The 8,484-nt window shown below is 41.7% G+C and overlaps 1 protein-coding gene across 2 annotated transcripts in view; it reads left to right on the top strand.

Annotated features, from left to right (window-relative positions):
- The first annotated feature begins 4,690 nt into the window (after window positions 1-4,690).
- Bmpr1b (bone morphogenetic protein receptor type 1B) overlaps window positions 4,691-8,484 on the top strand; it is a 301,144-nt gene continuing 297,350 nt past the window's right edge. For both annotated transcript variants that reach the window (XM_057793227.1, XM_057793226.1), the window contains exon 1: window positions 4,691-4,999. The gene's annotated coding sequence lies outside the window, so the exon portion shown is untranslated. The remainder of the gene's footprint in view (window positions 5,000-8,484) is intronic.

The following is an 8,484-nucleotide window of genomic DNA, read 5'->3' as shown; positions in this document are numbered from 1 at the left end:
TGTAAAAGAAACACTTTTAAAGCTTAAATCATACATTAAACTACACACACTAACAGTGGGAGAGTTCAACGCTCCCCTCTCACCACTGGACAGATCAGTCAGACAAAAAATTAACAGAGAAATAAGGGATCTAACATATGTTATGACTCAAATGAACTTAACAAGCATCTATAGAATATTCCATCCAAAAATAAAATAATATACCTTCTTCTCAGCACCTCAAGGAACCTTCTCAAAAACTGACCACACACTTGGCAACAAAACAAACCTCAACAGATACAAAAAAAAAATTGGAATAACCACATGAATCTTATCAGATCACCATGGCTTAAAACTAGAATTCAACAGTACTACTAATTCCAGATAGCCCCCACACACATGGAAATTAAACAATGCTCATCTGAAGCAACAATGGGTCAAGGAAGAAATAAAGGGTAAAATTAGAGACTTCCTAAAATTCAGTGAAAATGACCACACAACATGCCCAAAATTATGGGACACAGTGAAAGCAGTGTTAAGAAGAAAGTTCATAACACTAAATACTTACATAAAGAAGCTGGAAAAATCCCACACTGGTCAATTTACAGAACATTTGAAAACTTTAGAACAAAAAGAAGTAAACTCACCCAAGAGAACTAGATGACAGGAAATAATAAACTGAAGAGCTGATATCAACAAAACAGAAACAAAGAAAACAATACAAAGAATCAATAAGACAAAGAGTTGGTTCTTTGAGAAAATAAACAAAATAGACAAACCTTTATCCAAACTAACCAAAAGGCAGAGAGAGAATATCCAAATTAACAAATCAGAAATGAAAATGGGGACACAACAATAGACACGGAGGAAATCCAGAGAATCATCAGGTCATATTTCAAAAACCTGTACTCTACAACATTGGAAAACTTAAAGGAAATGGACAACTCTCTGGATAAATATCACTTACCAAAATTAAATTAAGACTGGATAAGCAAATTAAACAGACCAATAACTGCTGGAGAAATAGAAACAGTCATCAAAAGTCTCCCAACCAAAAAAAAAAAAAAAAAGCCCAGGACCAGTTGGTTTCAGCTCAGAATTCTACAAGATTTTCAAAGAACTAATACCAATACTCCTCAAATTGTTCCACACAATAGAAACAGAAGGAACATAGCCAAACTCTATTTATGAGGCTACAATTACCCTGATACCCAAACCACATAAAGACATTGCTAAGGAAGAGAATTACAGAACAATTTCACCCACGAACATTGATGCAAAAATACTCAAAAAAAAATACTGGCAGATCGAATCCAAGAACACATCAGAACCATTATCTACCATGATCAAGTTGGCTTCATTCCAGAGATGCAGGGATGGTTAATCATACAAAAATCTGTCAATGTAATTCACCATATAAACAAACTGAAAAATAAAACAACACATGATCATCTCATTAGATGCTGAAAAAGCTTTCAACAAAATATAACATCTTTTCATGATAAAGGTCTTGGAGAGAGCAGGGATACAAGGAACATACCTAAACATAATTAAGGCAATATACTGCAAGACTAAATGGAGAGAAACTCAAAGCAATCCCACTGAAATCAGGAACAAGGTTGTCCACTCTCTCCATATCTATTCAATGTAGTTCTTGAGGTCCTAGCTAGAGCAATAAGACACCAAAAGGAGATCAAGGGGATACAAATCAGAAAAGAAGTCAAACTCTCACTATTTGCTGATGATATGATAGTTTACATAAGTGACCCCAAAAATTCCACCAAGGAACTTCTACAACTCATAAACACTTTCAGTAATGTAGCAGGATACAATATTAACTCAAAAAAATCAGTAGCCCTCCTGTACACAGATGATAAATTGGCTGAGAAAGAAATCAGAGAATCAACACCCTTCACAATAGCCACAAATGGCATAAAATATCTCGGAGTAACTCTAACCAAACAAGTAGAAGACTTGTATGACAAAAACTTTAAATCTTTGAAGAAAAAAATTGAAGAAGACACCAGAAAGTGGAAAGATCTCCCATCCTCTTGGGTGGGCAGAATTAACATAGTAAAAATGGCAATCTTACCAAAAGCAATCTACAGATTCAATGCAATGACTATCAAAATCCTACCAAAATTCTTCACAGACGCCAAAAAACTGTACGCAATTTCATATGGAAAAGCAAAAACCCCAGGATAGCCAAAACAATCCTGTATAATGAAAGAATTTCTGGAGGCATCACAATCCCTGACTTCAAACTCTACTACAGAGCTACAGTATTGAAAATAGCCTTGTATTGGTGTAAGAACAGACAGGGGGACCAATGGAACCAAATCGAAAACTCAGATATTAATTCATACACCTTCAAACACCTGATTTTTAACAAAGAAGCAAAAAATCAAATGGAATAAAAGCATATTTAAGAAATGGTGCTGGCATAACTGGATATCAACATGTAGAAGAATGAAAATAGATCCTTATCTATGGCCATGCACAAAACTCAAGTCCAAATGGATCGAGGACCTCAACATAAAGCCAGCCATACTGAACCTCATAGAAGAGAAAGTGAGAAGTACACTTGAATGCATTGACAAAGGAGACCACTTCCTAAATATAACCCCAGTAGTACAGACACTGAGAGAAATAATTAATAAAGGGATCTCCTGAAACTGAAAAGCTTCTGTGATAAAACGACAGCCTATGGAATGGGAAAAGATCTTCACCAACCCCACATCAGACAAAATATACAAAGAACTCAAGAAATTGGTCATCAAAAGAACAAATAATCCAATAAAAAATGGAGTACAGACCTAACCAGAGAACTCTCAACAGATGTATCTAAAATGGCTGAAAGACACTTAAGGAAATGTTCAACATCCTTAGTCATCAGAGAAATGCAAATCAAAAAATTCCATCTTACCCCTGTAAGAATGACCAAGATCAAAAACACTGATGACAACTTATGCTGGAGAGGTTGTGGGGTAAAGGGAACACTCCTCTATTGCTGGTGGGAGTGCAAACTGGTACAGCCCCTTTGAATATTAGTTTGAAGATTTCTCAGAAAATTAGGAAACAACCTTCCTCAAGAGCCAGCAATACTACTTTTGGGTATATATCCAAAGGATGGTCAATCGTGCCACAAGGACATGTGCTCAACTATGTTCATAGCAGCTTTGTTTGTTCATAGCCAGAACCTGGAAACAACCTAAATGTCCTTTGACCGAAGAATGGGTAAGGAAAATGTGGTACATTTACACAACGGAGTACTACACAGCAGGAAAAAAACGACATTTTGAAATTTGCAGGCAAATGGATAGAGCTAGAAAATATCATTTTGAGGGAGGTAACCCAGACCTAGAAAGACAATTATCATATGTACTCATTCGTAAGTGATTTTTAAAAATAAAGCAAAGAAAACCAACCTACAAATCACAATCCCAGAGAACCTAGATAACAATGAAGACCCTAAGAGAGACATACATGGATCTACTCTTCACCAAAAGTAGAAAAAGACAAGATCTCCTGAGTAAATTGGGAGCATGGGGAACTTGGGAGAGGTTAGAAGGGGAGGGGCGTAACAGGGAGGGGAGCAGAGAAAAATGTAGAGCTCAATAAAAATCAATTTAAAAAAAAACTTCCCATACAACTTTCTTCTTGTAGTCTGGCTTTAGGAACTACAGCATAGATTCATGATGGGGCACGCAGATCCCCCTGGTTCCCTAACTCTGTCAGGCAGATTCCACTTCCCCTTGCCCCTGTCCCCTAACATTGTCATTTCAGGAGACATGTGTCCACAATTTACCAACTCATTAATCAACATCAGAAGCCCCACCTGCTCCTAAGAGGAACCTGTATGAAGTCAATTTGTAGTCACTCAAATTTGTTGTCTTATTTTATAGGTGACAAGATTTTTTATTTATTTTCAGATTCAGTGGGAACAACTTCAGAACAAAAGGGGTGAAATCAAACGGTGAGAATTAAATAGATAATAAGAAAATTGTAAGAAGCCCACTTTAGAGTGACATAATGTAATACTTAACAACAGTGCTAACGAGGACTAAAGGGGGTGTTCAATATATATGGAATTAAAAAAAATTACAAAATGAGGGAGAAAAGTATGGTGGAAAATGAGCATCTGAAAGGCAGGGGGAAGAAAAGATACTTGGAATCCATGAGATACCGCCCTGGGAAGCAGTTGGCAAAGGCTGATAGGAAGGAGGTTAGCTATGCTCCCCAAATCTTCGGAGAAACTGAATCACCTTACTTTATATTTATTTTTCGAAGTGTTGAAACACTTACAGACTTAGCCAGAAGAGCACAAAGTAAAGATGTTAAATGCTTTCCCAAGCCAAACTGTAAAATTTCATCAAAGGCAAATGGAATTTTTTGGTTACTTTTTATTGTTTACAGTTTCAAAATAACTGTATCAAGGAAAAATTTCATTTTCCCTGGAAGCCCAATGGTATGCTTCAGGATTTCTAAGCCCACACCCGAGACTGCGGATCTAATATGATGTGCTCACCCCCCCCCCCGCCCCTTTATGAGGTGTGTGACCAACGTTTCCATAACTTCTCCAAAGTGTCGCTGGCCCCGAAGAAGTTGAAGTTCACCGCACTCTGCCTTCTGGAGTCCTTCCCAGCTCGCACCGTTCAGCACAGCTTGCACGCGCTTTGTTTCTCAAAGCTGAAGGGGGCGTGTGGCCAGGCTTTTGGACCAGCCAGGGACGTTTGTCGGGCGGCAGCGCCGGGGATGCTCTGAGGAGGACGGGTCTGGAGGTGGTTGGGGCCGCTCCAGGCGCCGGGCCGCGTAATCCCTGCGCTAAGTGCTTGGCTCGCAGTCTGCAGTCACTAGTGGGAGCTGGAGAGGGAGAGTGAGAAAAATTCCAGCGGCGGCGGCGGAGCGGGAGGAGGGAAAGGAGCTGCGGCCACTGCGACTGCGGCGGCGGCGGCAGAAGTTGCCGGCGTGGTGTGCGGAGTTCGGGCGCGGAGAACTCGAGCCCCGGGCGCGGCGACGGGTAAGGTGTGCTCCGGGGGTGTTGGGGGCAGGCTGGGGGTCCTCGGGGCAGCCCGCGCTTTGTGCGGCGATCGGGGCGGGACACGTGCTCCTCCCGGAGCGGGGCACCCGGACAGCGGGACGCGTCGGGGCCGCGAGCGCTGGGGACACCGCAGGGCACCCAGCTCCGGAGCAGCCACCTGCCTCGCCTGCTCCCGCGACCCGCCCGGGGAGCCACCCTGTTCAGGGGACATCCGCAGCCTCCAGTCCCCTCGCGTTCTTCCTAGCCAGCGGTCACCCCATCCCCTCCGTCCTCCCGACTCCCCTTCTCCTCCAGAGTCTCTCCAACGCGGTCCCTCACTCAGCCGCTGACTTTCCTCCATCGCCCTGGCACTCCTTTCCACTAGTCCCGAGTCGCTCCACGCTATTCCCATCGGTCCCCTGCAGCGTAAGGGCTTCTGACATTGGAGAAAGACCCTCCGGAAGTTGTGGGGGGCGGCAGGTATCTTGTTTCTTTGAGCCTCTCCAAGGAGACGGAGTGCCCTGTGTTCTGAATGGGGACCTTGTCGCTCCCTTGAGTTATTAGGGACTGCTCTTTTCTTAGTCACCTCCACCAAGGTGAGGTCAGTGAGCAGCCACAAAGGTGCCAGTGAAACAAAACAGAAGAAGAGAGTGGAGTAACAGAAGGTTCCAGACATATCTGCAGGGAAGCGGAACCACCTGAGAGAAGGTTCTGAATTCTGGAAAAACAAAAGGCTGCACCAGTTAGGAGGGAGTTCAGCTGAGGAGCATTTGAAAATAATTTGAAAAAGCACTTGGTGTGGAAACCTCTTGCTGTCTTGAGGCCAGGTCTTCAGTTTTCTTATGCACGTTTTCGGGATCTTGGTCACAACTTCTCTAATTCTTGTTTTGAGGAAGTTAAAAAAAGCTGTATGTCAACGGGGACATTTATATTAAAAAAATAATTTAATCTTTGTACTTTTATACCTCTTTACACTCTGCTGATCAAGGAGAATTATGTCCAACTGCAAAGAAAATAGGAAAGGACTTGTCAGTAATTTAAAAAATATGAGACACGCCAGGGATCAATAATTTCTTTGGAGACTTCTCATTACAAGGATGTTGTAGAGGATATTACATGTTAATGAAATATGCGAGTTGTGACACACTTGGATCATTGTGCGACACCAAAAAAAAAAAAAAAGCCTGTGTTGCAAGCAAATCGTAGCAGTGATGCTTTTTATGGAAAAGTTAGCTTGGAGCTAATTGCTCCCATTCTCAGTTTTCTTTCGTCCTGCATAGTGTACCTTTGTTTTTAACAAAAATATGGCCCAGGGCTACAGAACTGGGTACAGTGTGTTATTTGTCTAATCTGAATTACCATTTAGAAAACCACCTTTTCCTTTTGGTCACAGGAGGCAAGTTGATATGATTTCATTACACGTGTGTGAGGGGCCGCTGGTGAAGTTTAGTAGCACGGAGTTGCGAACTGAAATCAAAATGTTGGTGTTTGGCGAGTTAAAAATCTTGATTTATGTCATGCTCGTGAGTCATCACTGTTTATAGCGCCTTTGCCACCTTGTTCTCCAGGTGCAGCCAGTGTGTAGTCAAGCCGGGTTGTTAGAAGCCCCGTTAGATTATGATTGTCCCCAAGTAACGTTTTACCTCCACTTGAGCAGCTCATGGCCTGCTCAAAAAGTCCCTCAAACATTCCAGCTGTTGAACATTATTTATTAAAAGGAATTAACTTTAAGATTTCCCCATAAACTCTGAACACTATGAGACAACCCGCTGAAGTATTTTCATTATAGCAAATGTTGGTTTTGTTATTTGCTTGAAAGCAGGGGCAGTTTGAAATCATACTTATCACTTGATAGGCATAGGACGTCTCTCCACGCTCTTCCTAAGCACCGGATTAATATTTACCTCCCGAATTTTGTGTTACCCACTCAAACTCAGCAAGAGCTTTCCCGCTTTTCTTCTTTCTCGGGATTCTTGCTGCATCTCTCCTAATGGTCACTTCTCTGCTGTAACTGCTTGCTTAGCTTTCCCTTGCGATGCGGTTTTTTCATTGTGGTGGGATTTTCAGGATTTTAGATGCCCGGTACAGTGCCTGGTACTCCGTGAAGAACACTTGGTTCTCTTTCATTTTGTCTCTTGGTAGATTCAGTGGTAGGATAGAACAGCAGATCATAGATTTATGAATAAGTGGTTTTGGAGAATCTCATCATCATATATTAGTATTAAAGAGGAAGACGATGAGACCCGGGGATCTTGACAAGCAGGCAGTGAACCCTATTGTCTGGGGAGGGGACTCCATGTAGTGCTGGAGCTACGCCATAGTCATTTTCATCAATCTCACCTTGATTCCTTGCGCAGACAGGTTTATCAGTCTGAAATTCTAAGGGTTTCTTTTCATGCCAACTTATTAAAGTCATAAGTGAAAGTTAACAAGTTGTCATAATTGAGGATCATTTGTGCTATAGAATATTGGCTTCTCAGTTGATTTTATGTGCTATGCATTGTTCTGCATGCTGCTAACAGGGCCATATTGGGCAGGAGAATTATTGTTTTTTTTTACCTGTAAAGAATATTTAAACTTGCAGGACGTGCGTTTTATTATTCCTCCCATGGTTACATTTTTTCTTCTGTATATGTGTTGAAAGTGGATAGGGTGACGCGGGTGAAGTGGGAGAATAAAGGGTTGGTTCATTTTAGTGGCCACTTTTGAGGTTTGTTTTTTCAACCAGAGGCCATCAATTTGACTCCCATAAAATTCATCTGTTTCATGTATAACTTACCTGGGAATTATGGTTGATAAACAGGTATCCCAGCTGGGGGTGGTGGTGCAGGCCTATACTCCTAGCACTCAGGAAGCAGAGGCAGGAGGATTTGAGACCACCCTGGTCTACATAATGAATTTCAGGCTACCCAGGGTTACAGGTAGTCAGGTCCTGTCTCAACAACAACAAACCCAAACAACCCTCCAAATAATTGGAACGAAGTATATGGAAACTCAGGAGTGGAAAAGGACTATGTAAAATTTGCACAAGGCAGTTTGTTTTTAAATTTTTATAGTATCTTTCCACTTATACGCTCATATCTTTTTCATATATATGCACGTATGTATACATATGTATATATATATATTGTGTGTGTGGGGTACCAATGTCTTGATTGCCTTTGTTTTCACATAGATATCTATGTGCCTGCTCTGGATGTCTCACCATTACACTACGGAGACATTGTAGGTGTAAGATAAACACAGTCCTTGTCATTGAACTTGTGCTCTAGAGATGGAAGAGAGTGGATTGTATATGCAAAAGTCCTTTTCAGTAGTGAAAGCTGCCTTTAGGAAAGTCAAGGACATGTAACAGGAATGGGGGGCAACCTAGATCAGGTGGTCCAAGTGTATTTCTGTTCACAAGAAAGCCAACCCTGAGGATTCAGGAGAAAAGTGTCGTCATCCCCTGGCCAGAATGATGGGAAACAAAGGGGTTGAGTTTA

The sequence above is a fragment of the Chionomys nivalis genome, chromosome 18 (assembly GCF_950005125.1).
Source record: "Chionomys nivalis chromosome 18, mChiNiv1.1, whole genome shotgun sequence".
Classification (NCBI taxonomy): Eukaryota; Metazoa; Chordata; class Mammalia; order Rodentia; family Cricetidae; genus Chionomys; species Chionomys nivalis.
The sequence above is the reverse complement of the archived record's forward strand: the minus strand, read 5'-3'. Positions and strand labels throughout refer to the sequence as shown.